The sequence below is a fragment of the Coenobita brevimanus genome, chromosome 34 (genome assembly GCF_032717465.1).
Source record: "Coenobita brevimanus isolate Jiangsu-jjx chromosome 34, ASM3271746v2, whole genome shotgun sequence".
Classification (NCBI taxonomy): Eukaryota; Metazoa; Arthropoda; class Malacostraca; order Decapoda; family Coenobitidae; genus Coenobita; species Coenobita brevimanus.
Genome location: NC_136987.1, coordinates 24350193 through 24367569, shown reverse-complemented (window position 1 = coordinate 24367569; position 17377 = coordinate 24350193). Strand labels below are relative to the sequence as shown.

The 17377-nt window shown below is 41.8% G+C and overlaps 1 non-coding gene across 1 annotated transcript; it reads left to right on the top strand.

The window, feature by feature from the left end:
• Positions 1-1164: 1164 nt before the first annotated feature.
• LOC145396124 (5S ribosomal RNA) lies at positions 1165-1284 on the top strand. The gene has a single exon (XR_013896734.1). It is a non-coding gene; the product is annotated as a 5S ribosomal RNA (ribosomal RNA).
• Positions 1285-17377: the final 16093 nt, after the last annotated feature.

Here is a 17377-nt window from a genome sequence, read left to right as displayed (position 1 = left end):
CTCACTCTGGTCTTTGATGTGGAGACATCTGTTGTTCCACTCTGGGTGTTACTATAAGTCAGATTTTGCTGGTATATCGTGGCTCCAAAGTCCGTAACATCAGATGTGGTGATCCACACCCAGCTTTGAGTTCATTTTGCCCTCATGCTGGGTCTGTCCATGTTTACTGATGGCTGGCATTGAATTTGAGGTTGTCTTCCGTAATTTTACCCAGAGTGGCACCCTATCCTCCTCTGCCTTAATTTTTACTGTGAAGCTGTCAGCAATTCTGTTGGCTCTCCACCATATCCTCACCTTTGATGCAATTAGTTTTATGATTTTTAATGACTGCAGGGCTGCCTTGTCTGCCGCTAAGAATTTCAACTCTCCTCACCCTTTAGTGTTGAAAATTTGAGGAAAGTTCCACCTCGTGGGCCACCATTCTGGGTGGCAGCCCACATTGGACCGCAGGGAAATGATTGTGCAGGTGAGGCAGCAAGGGCAGCAGTGATTCTTGATGTCTCTGGTAGACCTGTCACCAACAGAGATTATTTCCCATTGATTAAGGCTGCAGTCCCTACCTCCTGGCAGCATGCTTGGGGCACATTTCCTGTTCCAAGCAAGCTACAGGAGGTGACCAACCAGTCTCCATCTTTATGGTCTTTGGGGTTGCTTACCCACTTTTATTCAGAACTTCGTCTTTGACAGGAAGTTTCCTGTGTGTGTGTGATTTGAACTCTCCCCTGTACTCTCAGGAGGAGGATGTGCCACAGAGGAGTGTTTTGAGTGTAGCATTATTTGCTGTTGCAGTTAACTCTCTCGTTATTGGACGACGCAGGCTGCATCCAACCACGGACAAGTACTCAGGATGTGGGACGGCTTGGCCTTGGCTGGATGCTGGGAGAACCCCCACCTGTTTCCGTGCTCGCCGTACTTCTTAAACATTTTGTCCCCACACCATTGGTTTTGCTTCTTTTTCCGTGATTTTATTATCTTCGTAATCTCTAATAGTTGTGCTTGCTTATGGTATTGATAAAAACATTTGGCGAACATACATTATGCGCTGATTTACGATGTTTTTTATTTCCTCTGTGTTTTCTCATAGAAATATAAGTTTTATGGTAATTGTTACTGAGAAAAAGTTTTAGGAAATTTCATTAGTGGCGTTTTGGTATGTAAACATTTACTGTTGGGCCATACCACGTTGAGTACACCGCTTCCCGTTCGATCAGCGAAGTTAAGCAACGTTGGGTCTGGTTAGTACTTGGATGGGTGACCGCCTGGGAACACCAGATGCTGTTGGCATAACGTTCTCCCTACGTGTGAAGTGGGGTTGGTGGAGGATTAGTGCCCCTCCCTGTAAAACAATTAACTCTAAGCCCTTGGCCACCCCGTCTGGGATACATGGCGTCTGGCAATTATTATGATGATGATGATGATGATGATTCTTATTACAGGATTAAAAGAATTAACTATTATGATTTTCAAGTTTTAAAGGTTGTTTCTAAAACAAACTCCACATCAGTCCGAAGTTAGCTGTAATAGAAAGCAAGAGTTGTTCCTCCCATGAGGTGGCTAATACCAATATTTTTATTACAGGTGAACTACAGGGAGGCGGAACACGTGGCGAAATTTAGGAGAGACTAACACGACGATGTCAAAGGGCCCTAACATCTCTTCCTTGGGGATTTATTTTGCACATTAAATCCTCAATACTTGTGCTTGTCCTTGATGCAAACTAACTCCTACATGCCGAAGAATTCAAATACCTTTTCCTTAACTATTTATTTTCCACATAACATCCTCAATACTCTCATGTTTGTTCTTGAAGCAGACTGTCCATGTCGACTCTCCGTGCTGAAGGGTTCTAACACCTCTTCCTTAGCGATTCGTTTCGCACATTACACCTTCAGTATACTTGTGCATGATGTTGATGCAAACTAACCTTTCGATGCTGGAGAGTTGTAACATCTTTTCTTTAGCAGTTTATTTTGCACATGACACCCTCAATATACTCATTTTTTATTTTTTATGCAGACTCCATATTAACACCCAGTGCCGAAAGGTGGTAACACCTTTTCCTTTGTGATTTATTTTGCACAATACAGCCTCATTACTGATGCTTGTTAATGCCAACTGTCTACATTACCTCTGTGCCGAAAGGTCTTAACTTTTCTTGACCAGCAGTTAATCCTTGATGTTACACTCTCAGTATTTTCTTGTTTGTTATTAATAAAAACACTTCCTATTTAAAACTATAACGAATAACAGGCAAGAGAATTGTAAGGTGTAATGTACAGAGTAAATCGTTCAGGAAGAGGTGCTACGAAGCCTCCTACACTACTTAGAAAACTGCTCCTAAACTAAATGCTCCATGGCAAAGATTGTTTGTAGATTTATTGCAAAGATTTAGTGAAAATATTTATGGCAAAAATTATATATGACAAGGATTATTAGATACATATAACAGAAATTATATATGACAGATTATTAGATATATTTGGCAAAAAAAAAAAAAAAAAAAAAAAAAAAAAAATATATATATATATATATATATATATATATATATATATAATATTGGGAAATTTAGATACATGGCAAAAATTATTTGATATATGTAGGGCAAAGATTAAATAATATTTCGAGGGATTATGGCAAAGATTGCTGACATTGTTTTAGTGTGAACTGAACTGTTGTTTCTATTAAACTTATCGATGCATCTTTTGTTTTTCAGCCTTCTAAAAATTGCTTAATATTACCTATTATATTTGGCTTATATAACTGTCCAGTATTGTTAGAGAAGCACTATATGTAACCTTCAATTAATCATTCACTATGAGGGCTTTAACTGCCTATATGAAACTAAAATTTCCAATGTACACATGTATAAAACGGAGAAAGATGGACATCGAGCTGTACTCATTTCACTTTAACATGGCCAAAAATTACCGTCTCTCCGCCTTCAGTGTTCAGGCCCCTTTCTCCTTTTTATTATTATTTTTTTTTTTCGTCTCCTGCTTCTCCAGCCCCTTCTCTCCCCCTCTGTCCATTGGCAGTCCTCCCACTCCTTCACTTCATTCTTTCTCCCCCATTCCTTCTGCCATTTCTTTTGTCCCTTCCTTTCCCCTCTTTCTCTTCCTCCTCCCTACCTTCTTCTCAAGGTTTCCCTCCCTTCTCTCCATCTCTCCTTCCTCCCTTATTTCTCTCGTTTCTCTTTCCCTTCCCGTTCTCTCATCTTTCCTTATTACTTCTCTTTCTGTTCCTTACTCCTACTACTTTTCTGTTCCCTCTGTCCCTCTTCCTTCTCTCCTTATCCCTTCTCCCCTGTCTTCCTTCTTCTCTTCCCTCCTCACCTGCTCCTCTCTCTCTCTCTCTCTCTCCTTTGTTTTCTTGAATCTCTTTCTTTGTAAGATACATTTTTCCTGATTGATTCTTTATTTTTTGTTACTAAGTTTGCTAAAACTGATGATATTGTTCTTTTACAAGATCCACCGACATATCATAAGAAAGCCCTGTTGACACCTTTTCATAAACCCTATATGTGGCAGGCTTGGCAGTTTTTCAGTTTTACAGTAGGTATTATTCCCCATGTCGTAACATGTAGAGTTTTGGTATGAAGAACTACTTGGCCTCACGGACAGATCTGTGTGTCTGTGCCCTGAGTTGGGAAAAGGAAACAAAATATAAAGCTTCATGACAGAAACCAGTCGGACACACACAGACCAACACGAATAATAGCAATAATTATGTATAAATATTTACATTCTCGCTCATCCTGTCTGCAAATTGCAACACACTTGGTTCTGACAGAATGACCAGATCATCCAACTCAGATTCATCGGTGCTGCGTCACCGGATAATATGACATTTTCAAAAGGCACACAAGCACAACGTATATCAGCACCTTCTCTCACCACTTTTGCTCACGTATTGCCTCCCTTTCATCTTTTGCCTACATCATCATCTTACTCTGTATTTACCTCTTGCTTTGTAATAGTGTCTGCTGCTTCTCTTGACTATGTTTCTCCTCTTCTTGGTGTCAACCCCGCCACTACGACAACATTTTTCTAAATTCGCTCTTGCCATCACCAGACATTATATTTTGCTCATTTTCGGAGATCACCTTAACTGTGAAGGTATTAGAAAAGGCTGCACGTATTTACTCTCGTTCGAAAAGTCTCCCCTAGCTAGAATATAATGTTTCGGAGATAGAAAATATGGTATGAAAACGTCTTCGGTGTTAAGGGGTTAATGTTTAGTGGATGGAATTGGTTGGATGGAGTATATATGACGATGTGTACATGCAAAAAGTCGTACTTCTTATATCCTAGCAGTCGACACAATGATTTTATCACACAGGGATAGTGAGAGTGACACTCAGGCGCACTGCCCTAGTGTGCATTTTTTCCCTTGTGGAATGGAATAGAGATGTTCAAAGGTTCTACTGACGAATGGGAGTAGTTGTAAGTTTTCTGAATGAGAGTATTTGTGGCTAAGTTTCGCTGTGGATCATTGATTTGCTGCCTTTGTGTTATTCTTTTTTCCTGTCGCTGGATCCTCTCCATTGCATTTTAGTGGGATTAGGGCGATGATGATGATGATCATGAACTTTCCTGCAATGTCAAAAGCCAGCATCTTATTTTCATCATCATCAGCAACAGCATCTTATTTTCATCATCATCAGCAACAGCATCATGACTCTTATCGCAACCTAAAAATAGGATGAGGTGGCTCAAATAAAAGGAGTAATAGCCCATGAAAGTAGAATGACCAACAAAATATCCAGGGGGAGACCAAGCATTTTTCATACATTCATATATGGTAAAATAGATATGCAATTACTATTCTTCCCCCCCCCAACACACACGAACTTCCGTATTTCCGACCTCTAACAGCCTCTTAATCTCTAATCCTTGCTAATGACGACGACGAAGACAACGCCGACGACGACGACGATCATGATGATGATAATGATGATGATGATGATGATGATGACGTATATGACGATGAATTATTATTTTTGTCAAAGCTCCTCACAATTATATCAAATACAATAAAGCAAGGATTCACCTACTTTCAATTCCACACCCCTTTCCACTTTTCTTCTTCCCCACCTCTGGACTTTCCCTCAATCTTCAATCACTTGGAGTCTTTTTCTACGCCACATTCTTAACTAGATAAATTACTTCAATCATACCTTCCTCCTTGATCCGGGGCCTCCTTCAGTTTACTCCCTTAGTGAGCACTGGTTCTTATTACTCATATTTCATCATCGGAAGTGATTGGTCGTTTTCAGGCTGTCAAATGATACAATCTCTTTCTTATTCTCTATTTTCTCACTTTCATACACGTTTCTGTTTCCCCTACCCAAATCTGTCTGTCTGTCTGTCTCTCTCTTTGGCGCGCGCGCGCGCACGCGCACGCACGCACACGCACACGCACACGCACACGCACACGCACACGCACACGCACACACACACACACACCATCCTCGTGTACTGACACCATTCTGCGGTTCTTATGCCATAATGTCATACTCACGACATCTAGCGTGGTACAACGGTGTAATTTAGAGAGAAAGACATCATCAATTTCTGAAGTAACTTTTACCCCATGAAATATCAAGAAGTTAATAATGCAGCGTCGTGAGACTGACACATTATACTGCAATCAAACATGACGTCTTGATTACAGCTTATGACGGGGTGACATGGCGGCGCCCCTCCCTTGTTGCACAACAGCCTCACACATTTGAATTACTTTCTCGTCATCGTCATCATTATCATCAGTATTTATGTCAGTACCATCCTTTGCGCCATTAGAATCATTATCTCATATCGTCTTCATCATCTTCAAGGCCACTCTTAAAACACTTGTCCCTCATATCGATAAAACGTCTTACTGAAATTTTCATATTTTCCTGGAGTTACAACCAAATCCCCGATATACGAGAGAAAGCAATCATCATTACCAAACTAAAACTAGGAAAACCACTCAATAGTTCATCTTAAAGACTAATTTCGCTACACTGTGCACCATCCAAAATCTTATAGAAGATTAATCCTAAAGAACTTGATGCCTATCTTACTCTATTTGACTTCATACACAGATTCCGACCTAATCACTCATGCTCCACACACCACCCCAGATTAATCCAATTTGTCCTGAATAGCTTTGTCGTGAAAGAATCACCAGTAATAACCACTCTATCAGCAATTTACAGTGGCACAGATTTTGATACAGTACCAACAAACTCCATGATCTGCAAAATTATAGACACAAACAAACAATGGAACGATAAAAAATGGCTGTCCTACTGCCAGGCAGATTCTCAGGTACTCTACCAAGGCAAAGTTCCAAATTCAGACCAATATCCTACAGTGTTCCACTGAGCTTGGTCCTTTCACCCTCACTTTTAATGCTAAGTCCACGAATTGCCAACCGTAATCCTTCGGTAGCAGTTATTGTCTTATACCAATGACAATAACATCTTCACAATACCAGAACTCGGCATTCAGAGGGACAGCTCCAACAGTACCTAAGTCAACAGACCACTGGCTTCAACAGAGCAATGACTGCTTCATCAACCAAATCAACCACCATCTTTTCGCTTGAAATAGGCATGAATCTCATCAACTCAAACACAGTCAGAAGGTTAACTTTTAACCAAACACGGGAATGACACCCCCAGAACTAGCCCAGAACTAGTCGTTGCTCTGAACACACACACAACCTTTTCTCGTGATACAAGCAACACCATTCTAAAGTCATCTCGTATACTGAATTCCTTGAAAACTCATGCAGGCACTACCTCCGGACAACAGCAAGAATCACTGAACACCTTCTGTAAACAGGTCATTCGAATGACAATAAATTACATTAGCCCAAGTAAGGCCGTCAACCTACCCCCCCCCCCCAACATGGAAAAGCTTAATGAACACAAACAAACCTAAAGAATAATAGTAAAAGGACATGCGAAATTCTCAGACACAGATTACCTGCATCGAGAAACAAAATTATTTCCTCGTGAGGATCATATGAATATGAATAGCAAACAGCTCATCGCTCTACTCGTAGCCAAGAACTATCCCATCCTTACAAATTTATATTGCATCAACTCACAGCACAGAAAGGTAAAACAACGAACACCTGCCCAACACTACGCAGTGTGGCTCGATAATATCCTTCCTTCCTCTTTTACATAACATTATGTTAAGGTAGCGGGGGAAGTGGGCAGTGTTCCGGTATGTAATTGTTCATAGAACTCATTCATCCATATATGACCCATGCACACATGAATGAAATGGGTTTGTCTGAAGGGGAATATAATGCAAAGGCCAGGTGTGTGTAAGGGTAATATATAAGATCCATGATGTTACTGAATGAACTGAGGAAAAAGTGGTAGAGAACCTTCAATTCCTACGAGAAGACGAGTCAGAGCCGCAATGGAATCCACTGGACAGGTGGTGGGAGGTGGGGGAAATAATGCTGCCTGTGTGCGTAATGCAAAGTTTTTAAAGGCACTTATGGACCGGTACATGGGTGAGGCTGGATGACGGTCCACACAGCATGATATATAGTGTTTTTCTCTGACTTCCTGTGTGTTCAGTATGCCCAACCGCTGCCTTCCGATTATTTCTTTGCCTTGCTATCTCAGGACTAGTGTACTCAGCTGAAAAAGCCTTCTCGAACTGAAGGAGTTACCACAGAACCTTCTTGATCTCCTTCACTACTAAGTCGACTAAATTCTTCTTGGTGTAGCAGGAATATATTACAAACTATATACTCGAGCAGAAGTTAATGATCTACACTGAATGATATGCAGTGTTTAGTTATATCATCATGTATGTTCACACTACCAGACTCTCTCGCAAAAGATTATGAATAATTATCTTTTCTAAACTATTCATTTGTAGAATTTTCTAAGCTCCATAATATTGCCCAATGTTAACCACCACATAAAAGGAAAAAAAAATCATTATTATGGCTGAAAGTCGGATACATTTATAACATACTGTGGCACATTGCGTGAAGCCTTAATGAATTTCACTTGAATATGTTTGTTTTTACCAGATTCTCTTTCCCTTTCCCTCCTACTATTCTCTATTCTACTGCGATTATTATACTCCAGTCCGTTTTCTGTTACTCAGAACGTAGGATGAACATGAACGTACTGATCTGACACGGATATCCTACCATTTTGGCTACCTTACTGACGTCAACGATTAGCCCTGTCAATACGGAGACATTCTTTTCTTAATTCATACTACATCCCGGTAATTTTTATTCAGACAGAGCTGTGTGTCTCGAAAATTATAAGTGATCACTAAGTTCATTAGATTTAATCCTATTACCTTTAAATGATCCCTATTCACATCAGAAGGGATGTTTCGTATGGAAGGGTAGGAAAAACTCACTGAGAGAAAAAAATATATGTGTGATTAAAGTACTTTGTCCTGACTTCTTTTGACTTTATAGTCACCAACAAGAAATATTTTTATCAAAAAAAGGAGTGACATTATTCAGTTAAAGAAAAATGTTTCTTAGTGAAGGAACCAGCACTGCTCCCGTCACTGTCCTACCATGATTTTTTAAATATTATTCTTGCTAAATCCTCCATTGCTTATACTTTTAGGAGTCATCTAAGCAATGAAGGTGTTAGAAATAATCTTCAATAACCTCCTTACTGCTATGAAGTTTATTTATCGATACGTTTATATTCTTGCCCGCATCAGATAGTGTTATTCAGCTTAGGAAAGTGTCCATTAGCGAAGGTAAGAGAATATGATCTCCAATTACCTCTTCAGTACCATAGCAACTTAAAATATTAATTCTTATTTCAAAATGCTTCATATTTACCTCCAGCAGATCTCTAGACATACACACACACACACACACACACACACACACACACACACACACACACACACACACACACACCATCCTCTCGTACTGACACCATTCTGTGGTTCTTTCTTCTGCCATAATGTCATAGTTGCTGCATCTAGCGTGGTACAACGGTGTAATTTAGAGACAAAGACGTCATCAATTTCTGAAGTCATTTTTACCCTATGAAATATCAAGAAGTTAATAATGCAGCGTCGTGAGATTGAGACATTAAACTGGAATCAAGCGTGACTTCATGATTACAACTTATGACAGGGTGACATGGCGGCGACCCTCCCTTGTTGCAGAACAGCCTAGCACATTTGAATTATTTTCTCGTCATCGTCATCATTATCATCTGTATTAATGTCAGTACCATCCTCAGCGCCATTAAAACCATCTCATATCGTCTTCATCATCTTCAAGGCCACACTTACAACACTTCGCCCTCATATCGATAAAAAGTCTCACTGAAATTCTCAAAATTTCCTGGACTCACAACCAAATCCCCGATGTATGAGAGAAAGCAATCATCATTACCAAACTCAGACTAGGAAAACCACTCAATAGTTCATCTTAAAGACTAATTTCGCTACACTGTGCACCATCCAAAATCTTATAAAGGATTAATCCTAAAGAATTTGATGCCTATCTTACTCTATTTGACTTCATACACAGATTCCGACCTAATCACTCATGCTCCACACACAACCCCAGATTAATCCAATTTGTCCTGAATAGCTTTGTCGTGAAAGAATCACCAGTAATAACCACTCTAGCAGCAATTTACAGTGGCACAGCTTTTGATACAGTACCAACAAACACCATGATCTGCAAAATTATGGACACTGACAAGCAATGGAACGATAAAAAATGGCTGTCCTACTGCCAGGCAGATTCTCAGGTACTCTACCATGGCAAAGTTCCAAATTCAGACCAATATCCTACAGTGTTCCACTGAGCTTGGTCCTTTCGCCCTCATTTCTCATGCGTTTTGTCCACGAATTGCCAACCCTCCTCCTTCAGTAGCAGTTACTGCCTTATACCAATGACAGCAACAGCTTCACGACAGCAAACTCAACCCGCAGCGGGAAAGCTCCAACAGTACCTACGTCAACAGACCACTCAAATACGCATGAATCTCTTCAATCTCAAATACAGTCACAAGGTTAACTTTTAACCAAACACGGGAATGAAACCCCCAGAATTCTAGTTGTTGCTCTGAACACACACATAACCTTTTCTCATGATACAAGCATGACCATTCTAAAGTTATCTCGTATACTGAAATCCTTGAAAATTCATGTAGGCACTACCTCCGGACAGCAGCAAGAATCACTGAACACCCTCTATAAACAGGTCATTCGAATGACAATATTATTTTAGTCCAAATTAGGCCGTCAACCTAATCCCCTCCCAGCATGGAAAAGCTTAAAGAACACAAACAAAACCTAAAGAATAATAATAAAAGGACATACGAAATTCTCAGACACAGATTACCAACATCGAGAAACAAAATTTCTTCCTTGTGAGGATTATATGAATATGAATAGCAAACAGCTCATCGCTCTACTCGTAGCCAAGAAATATCCCACCTTACAAATTAATATTGCATCAACTCACAGCACAAAAAAAGTAAAACAACGAAAACCTGCCCAACACTACGCAGTGTGGCTCGATAACATCCTTCCTTCATATAACATAATATTTCACAAACACACTCCACACACGGCCACCACAGCCATTTAATCTCCAGCCAAAATGCATCCTTCATAATCCAACGCTATACATCCACCCTTCGACAAGTACCCTACCCAAAGAGACAGTTACACACAGCAAGACTATGGAGTGACCTCCATCGTACCAAATTTCAATCTCAGCACAAAATACAGCTCACAAACAGTCCTCTATTCTCACACGGCAATACAGCTGTCCGCACCACAACACACTTACTCACCTCATGCACCACACTGTCATAACACATTAGGTCTTATAACATAACCTCAACAACAGGTCTTTGGTAGCAGCCGATTGAAGTCGTTGTGTCCGGCTGTTCAATGGGTTCATATCGAACGTAGCCTGGGGCACAAAAATAACAAAAAACATTTTCATGTCAGTCATCATCACTGTAATTATAGTTTCGTGCATAATGTTTAAAAACTTACTTATTACCTGAAAGACTATCATTATTGTAGTATTTCACTGAAACAAAGGTAAATTAAACTTTTACTATATAAATGTAGATGTACAGAGTTAGAATACAAATAAACGTAATATAATGTATTGTGAAGTGAATGATCTTCCCTTGACCGACTTTTTTAAACAGACTGGTGCTGGGCAAGATCGGCAATAAAAAGGGTGCAGGGCTTTTCTACTCTGCCTTAACTGCAGGAGTTCGAAGAAGACTTTGAGTGGCGTCAGTTGACTTGGAAAGGACCTGCTTCTCTTGGGACACTGCTGCTGTGAGTGGCAGGCTGTGGTTCATGTGGTGAACTTCAGGACATGTAGTATCGCTACTGTAAGAGCGCCACTAGGAATTTCTGTGGTGAGGGAGAGTTACATGCTGTCCGGACAAAGTGTTTCCTGCTTTAAAGCTACTCACCAGGGAGTCTCTCCTGCTGTAGGCCCTGACTGTGAAAGGGAATTAGGAGGGTCCTCTGCCATGGACTTCCGATGGGAGGGTGGTGTTAGCTGATGTTCTATCTGGTTTGTCCAGGAGCTGTTTGTGGAGTCGGGGGACGACGCCACGGCTTTTACGTAGGCACACGACACTCTGTACAGTAGTAGACCTTCACCCCGACCAGAGTTTATAGGGGCTGGGACTCTCGGTGGTGGCCCCTACGCCTCCTGTGTAAATGAATATTACTTTCCTCTTTCAGCATTGCAGGCTGGGTGCGGCTATCAAAGGCGTCCTTTGTTTTGTATTAATCAGTACAGTATAACGAAGACTTTGAACTGGAGGCATTCGGTAAAACGTTCATATATCCCTTGAGTACGAGAGGTCTTTCATAAACTTAATAAAATTGTCCAGAGACTGCAAATTTAAACGAATGAGAGTTGTATTGCTATTGAAGGGTTTTACATAAATATACACAGCATTATCATTACCGCCTAGCAAAAAACATTCCCCGTGGCGTGGTGCACTCTAGCAATTAGCCTTGTTGTTGTACATCACACTCCAGAAGACAGGCGTTTATTTCATCAAAGCACAAAACCAGATGCCATACCTGCTTCTCAGCATCTAGGTACAGGGCTAATAATTGCCCTCCCCAGCACATCACACTCAAAATTGTCATCATCAGCAGCACCATCATCATCATCAATGTCATGCTATTTCCCATTAATTTATAGGTTAGTTTTCGGGAATATAAGAGTATTACAATCGAATCAGCTGAAACATTATACTGTACAGCATAGGTAATTTCAAACTGTATTATTCTCTGGTTATTATTATGAATAATGCTGTAACTTACATCAAAGACAATGCCAACTAACTACTGCATCTGTTTGTAGCGCCGGCAACTTTCACAGGCCAAAATTATTATTATACTGTATATTAAATTATTAACTGCCAAACGACAAGCCGGACACATACGATAACTAAGCCCTTTCTAATTATGACAGCAAAATTATTGTTGATACTGGCTTTCAAATTAGAGCAAATTGTATTATCTCCTTTCTTCAGACCCGGGTTTCTTTTTTTCAGACCCGGGTCTTCTTTCTTTCAGGCCCGTGGCTCTTCTTTTTTTCAGACCCGGGGCTCTCCATTTTTTTATGACACAGGTCTCTTCTTTTGTTCAGACACGTGTTTCTTCTTTTTCCAGACCTGAGTCTCTTCTTTTTTTCTCAGACAAGGTCTCTTCTTTTGTTCAGACTCGAGTTTCTTCTTTTTTTTCAGACCCGGACTTCTTCCTTTTTTCAGACCCGGGTCTCTTCTGTTTTTTCAGACCCGGACCTCTTCATTTTTTCAGACCAGGGTCTCTCTTCGTTTTTTCAGTCTCCGGTCTCTTCCTTTTTTCAGACCCGTGTCTCCCTTTTTTGAGACCTTGGTCTCTCTTCCTTTTTTGAGACCCGGGTCCCTCTTCCTTTTTTCAGACCAGGGTCACTCCCTTTTTCAGGCCCGGGTCTCTCTTCCTTTCTCCAGACCCGGGTCTCTCTTTTTTGAGACTCGGATCTCTCTTCCTTTTTTCTGACCCGGGTCTCTTCTTTTCTTCAGAACAGGGTCTGCACTCTTCTTCAGACCTGGGTCTCTTCAGACCCCGATATCTTTTTCAGACCCGGATCTTTTTTTTTTTCAGACCCGGGTCTCTTCCTTTGTTCAGACCCGGGTCTCTTCTTTTTTTTCAGACCCAGATCTCTTCCTTTCTTCAGACCCGGGTCTCTTAATTTTTCAGACCCGTCTCTTTTTTTCAGACCCGGGTCTCTTCCTTTGTTCAGACCCGGGTCTCTCCTTTTTATCAGACCCTGGTCTCTTGTTTTTTTCAGACTCGGGTCTCTTCTTTTTTTCAGACCTGTGTCTCTTCTCTTTTCAGACCCGGATCCCTTCCTTTTTTTCAGACCCGGGTCTCTTCCTTCTTTTAGACCCAGGTCTCTTCTCTCTTTTTAGACCCGGGTCTCTCTTTCTATTTCAGACTCGGGTCTCTCTTCCTTTTTTCAGACCTGGGTCTCTCTCTCTCTTTTCTGAATCCCGGATCTCTCCTCCTTTTTTCTGACCCGGGTCTCTTCTTTTTTTAGACCCAAGTGTCTTCTTCAGACCCGGGTCTCTCTTCCTTTTTTTCAAACACTGGTCTCTTTTTTTTCAGATCCGGTCTCTTGTTATTTTCAGACCCGGGTCTCTTCCTTTGTTCAGACCCAGGTCGCTCTTCCGTTTCTTCAGACCCGAGTCTCTTCTCTTTTTAAGACCAGGGTCTCTCATCCTTTTTTCAGACCCGGGTCTCTCTTCCTTTTTATGACACGGGCCTCTTCTCTTTTTTTCAGACCAAGGTCTCCTCTTTTTACCAGACCCAAGGCTGTTCTTTTTTTTTAGACCTGGGTCTATTGTTTTTTTCAGGCCACGGTCTCTTCTCTTCCTCAGACCCGGGTCTCTTTTTTAAAGACCCGGGTCTCTTTTTTAAAGACCCGGGTCTCTTTTTATCAGACCAGGGTCTCTTTTTATCAGACCAGGGTCTCTTCTTCTTTCAGACCCTGGTTTCTTCCCTTTTTTCAAGCCCGGTTCTCTTTTTTTCGGAACAGGGTCTCTTCCTTTTTTCAGACTAGAGGCTCTTTTTTTCAGATCCGGGTTTTCTTGTCAGACCAGGGATTCATCTTTTTCTCAGAACCGGGCTCTACATTTTTTTTTTTCAGACCCTTGGCTCTTCCTTTTTTTCAGGTCCGGGGCTCTTCCTTTTTTATGACACATGTCTCTTCCTTTGTTCAGACCCATGTCTCTTCTTTTTCCAGACCCGGGTCTCTTCTTTTTACCAGACCCGGTTTTCTTCCTTTGTTCAGACTCATGTCTCATCTTTTTTTCAGACCCGGGTTTCTTCTTTTATTCAGACCCGGGTCTCTTTTTTCAGATCCGGGTCTCTTCTTCTTTTCAGGCCCGGTGTCTTCTCTCTTTTTCAAACCCGGGTTTTAACTTTTTTCAGACCCGGGTCTCTTTCTTTTTTTCAGACCCGGGGCTCTTCATTTTTTCAGACTCTTGTCTCTTTTTTTTTTAGACCCAGGTCTCTTCCGTTTTTTCAGACCCAGGCTTCTTCCTTCTTTTCAGACCCGGGTCTCTTCCTTTTTTTCAGACCCGGGTCTCTCTTCCTTCTTTGAGATCCGGGTCTCTCTTCCCTTTTTCAGACTCGGGTCTCTCTTTCTTTTTTGAGACCCGGGACTCTCTTCCTTTTTTCTGACCCGTGTTTCTTGTTTTTTGAGACCCGGGTCTGTTCTCTTCTTCAGACTCGAGTCTGTTCTCTTCTTCAGACCCGGGCCTCTTCAGACCACGATATATATTTTTGAGATCCGGGTCTCTTCTTTTTTTCAGATCCTGGTCTCCCTTCTTTTTTCAGACCCGGGTCTCTCTTCCATTTTTCAGTCCCGGGTCTCCCTTCTTTTTTTCAGACCCGGGTCTCTGTTCCTTTATCAGACCCGGGTCTCTTTTTTTTCAGACACGGGTCTCTTCTTCTTCCAGACCTGGGTCTCTTCTTTTTTTTCAGACCCGGGTCGCTTCTTTTTTTTCAGACCCGGGTCGCTTCTTTTTTTTTTCAGACCCGGGTCGCTTCCTTTGTTCAGTCCCAGGTCTCTTCTTGATTTCAGACCCTGGTCCCTTTTTTTAAGACCCAGGTTTCTTCATTTTTTCAGACCCAGGTCTCTTCCTTTTTTCTGACCCGAGTCTTCTTTTCCAGACCCGGGTCTCTCCATTTTTTCAGACCCGGTTCTCTTCCTTTTTTTCAGACCCGGGCCTTGTCTCTTTTTCAGACCCGAATCTCTCTTCCTTTTTTCAGACCCGGGTCTTTTCTTTTTTCAGATCCGGGTCTCTTCATTTTTTCAGTCTAGGGTCTCTCCTTTTTTCAGACCCGGGTCTTTTTTTTGAGGTCCTGGGGTCTTCCTTTTTTCAGACCCGGTTGTCTCTTCCTATTTTCAGATCCGATTTCAGACCCCGGTCGCTCTTCCTTTTTTTTCAGATCCGGGTCTCTCTTCCTTTGTTCAGACCCGGGTCTCTCTCCCCTTTATCGGACCCCGATCTCTCTTCCTTTTTTTTCAGATCCGGGTCTCACTTCCTTTTTTTCAGATCCGGGTCTCTCTTCCTTTGTTCAGACCCGGGTCTCTCTCCCTTTTATCGGACCCCGGTCTCTCTTCCTTTTTGAGATCCGGGTCTTTCTTCCTTTTTTCTGACCCGGGCCTCTTCTTTTTTCTGACCCGGGTCTCTTCTTTTTTTTTTTCAGACAATGGTCTGTTCTCTTCCTCAGACCCGGGTCTCTTCAGATCCCGGTTTCATTTTTTCAGACTTGGGTCTCTTCTTTTTTTCAGACCCCGGTCTCTTCTCAGATCCGGGTCTCCCGTCTATTTTTCAGACTTGGGTCTCTCCTCCATTTTTCAGACCCAGGTCTCCCTTCTTTTTTCAGACCCGAGTCTCTGTTCCTGTTTTCAGATCTGGATCTGTGTTCCTTGTTTCAGACCCGGGTCTCTCCTTTTTTTTGAGATCCGGGTCTCTCTTCCTTTTTTCAGACCTGGATCTCTTCCTTTTTTCAGACCTGGGTGTCTTCCTTTTTACAGACCCGGGTCTCTCTCCCTTTTTGGAGATCCTGGTCTCTTCCTTTTTTCAGACCCGGGTGTCTTCCTTTTTTCAAACCCCGGTCTCTTCTTTTTTTCAGACCCGTGTCTCTTCTTTTTTTTAGACCCGGGTCTTTTCTTTTTTTCATACTAGGGTCTCTAGCTAGGGTCTCTTTTTTTTCAAACCCAGGTCTCTTTATTGAAACCCGGGTGCCTTCTTTTTCAGACCCGGGTCTTTTTTTGAGACCGGGGGTCTTCCTTTTTTCAGACCCGGGTCTCTCTTCCTGTTTTCAGATCCGTGTTTCGCCTCCTTTCGTCAGACCCAGGCCTCTTCTTTTTTTCTGATCTAGGTCTCTTCGTTTTTTCAGACCCTGATCTCTTTGTTTTTTCTGACCCGGATCTCTTTTTTTTTTCTGACCCGGATCTCTTTTTTTTTTCTGGCGTGGGTTTCCTTTTTTTTTTTTTTTTTTACTGGCCAGGATCTCTTCTTTTTTCTCTGACTCTGGTCTCTTACTTTTTTTCTGACTCGAGTCTCTTTTTTTTTTTTTTTTTTTTCTGACCCAGGCCTCCTCTTTTTCTGACACAGGTCTCTTCTTTTTTCTGACCTATATCTATTCTCTTTTCTCTGCCCCGGGTCTTTTGTTTTTTTATTTGACACGGGTCTGTTTTTTGTAACCCGGGCCTCTCCATTTTTTTCTGACCCGACCTCTTTCTTTCTGACCGAGGTCTCTTCATTTCTTACCTGACCCGTGTCTCTTTCCTTTTCCTGACCCGTGTCTCTCTTTTTTCCTGACCCCTTTCCTTTCTTTTCCTGACCTTTTTTTTTTTTTTTTTTCCTGAACCTGGTCTCTTCTTTTTTTATGACCCCGGTTTCTGTATTTCATTCCGATCTGTCTCTTTTTTTTTTCGGACCCGGGTGTTTTTTTTTGGGGGGGGGCCCGGATGTCTTTTTTTTTAGGCTTCGGGTCTCTTTAGGCATCGGGTCTTTTTTTTTTTTTTTTGCCACTGGATCTTTTTTTGGCTTTGAGTCTCCATATTTCTGGCTGGCCCCGAGAGTCCTTTTGCCCCCGATGGCATCTTGCCTCGGGTCTTCCTGGTCTTCTTGCCTTCGGGGTCTTCTTGCTCCTGTGGTCTTCTTATCCCCGGGCGATTTTTTCCCCAGGAGTGTCTTTTTCCCGGGATCGTCTCCCTCATCCTCCCTCCCCCTCATCTCCCCCACACGCCCTAACTCTTCCCCAGCTACTCGGGCTACTCCGCCGCCTGTTGCTCTCAC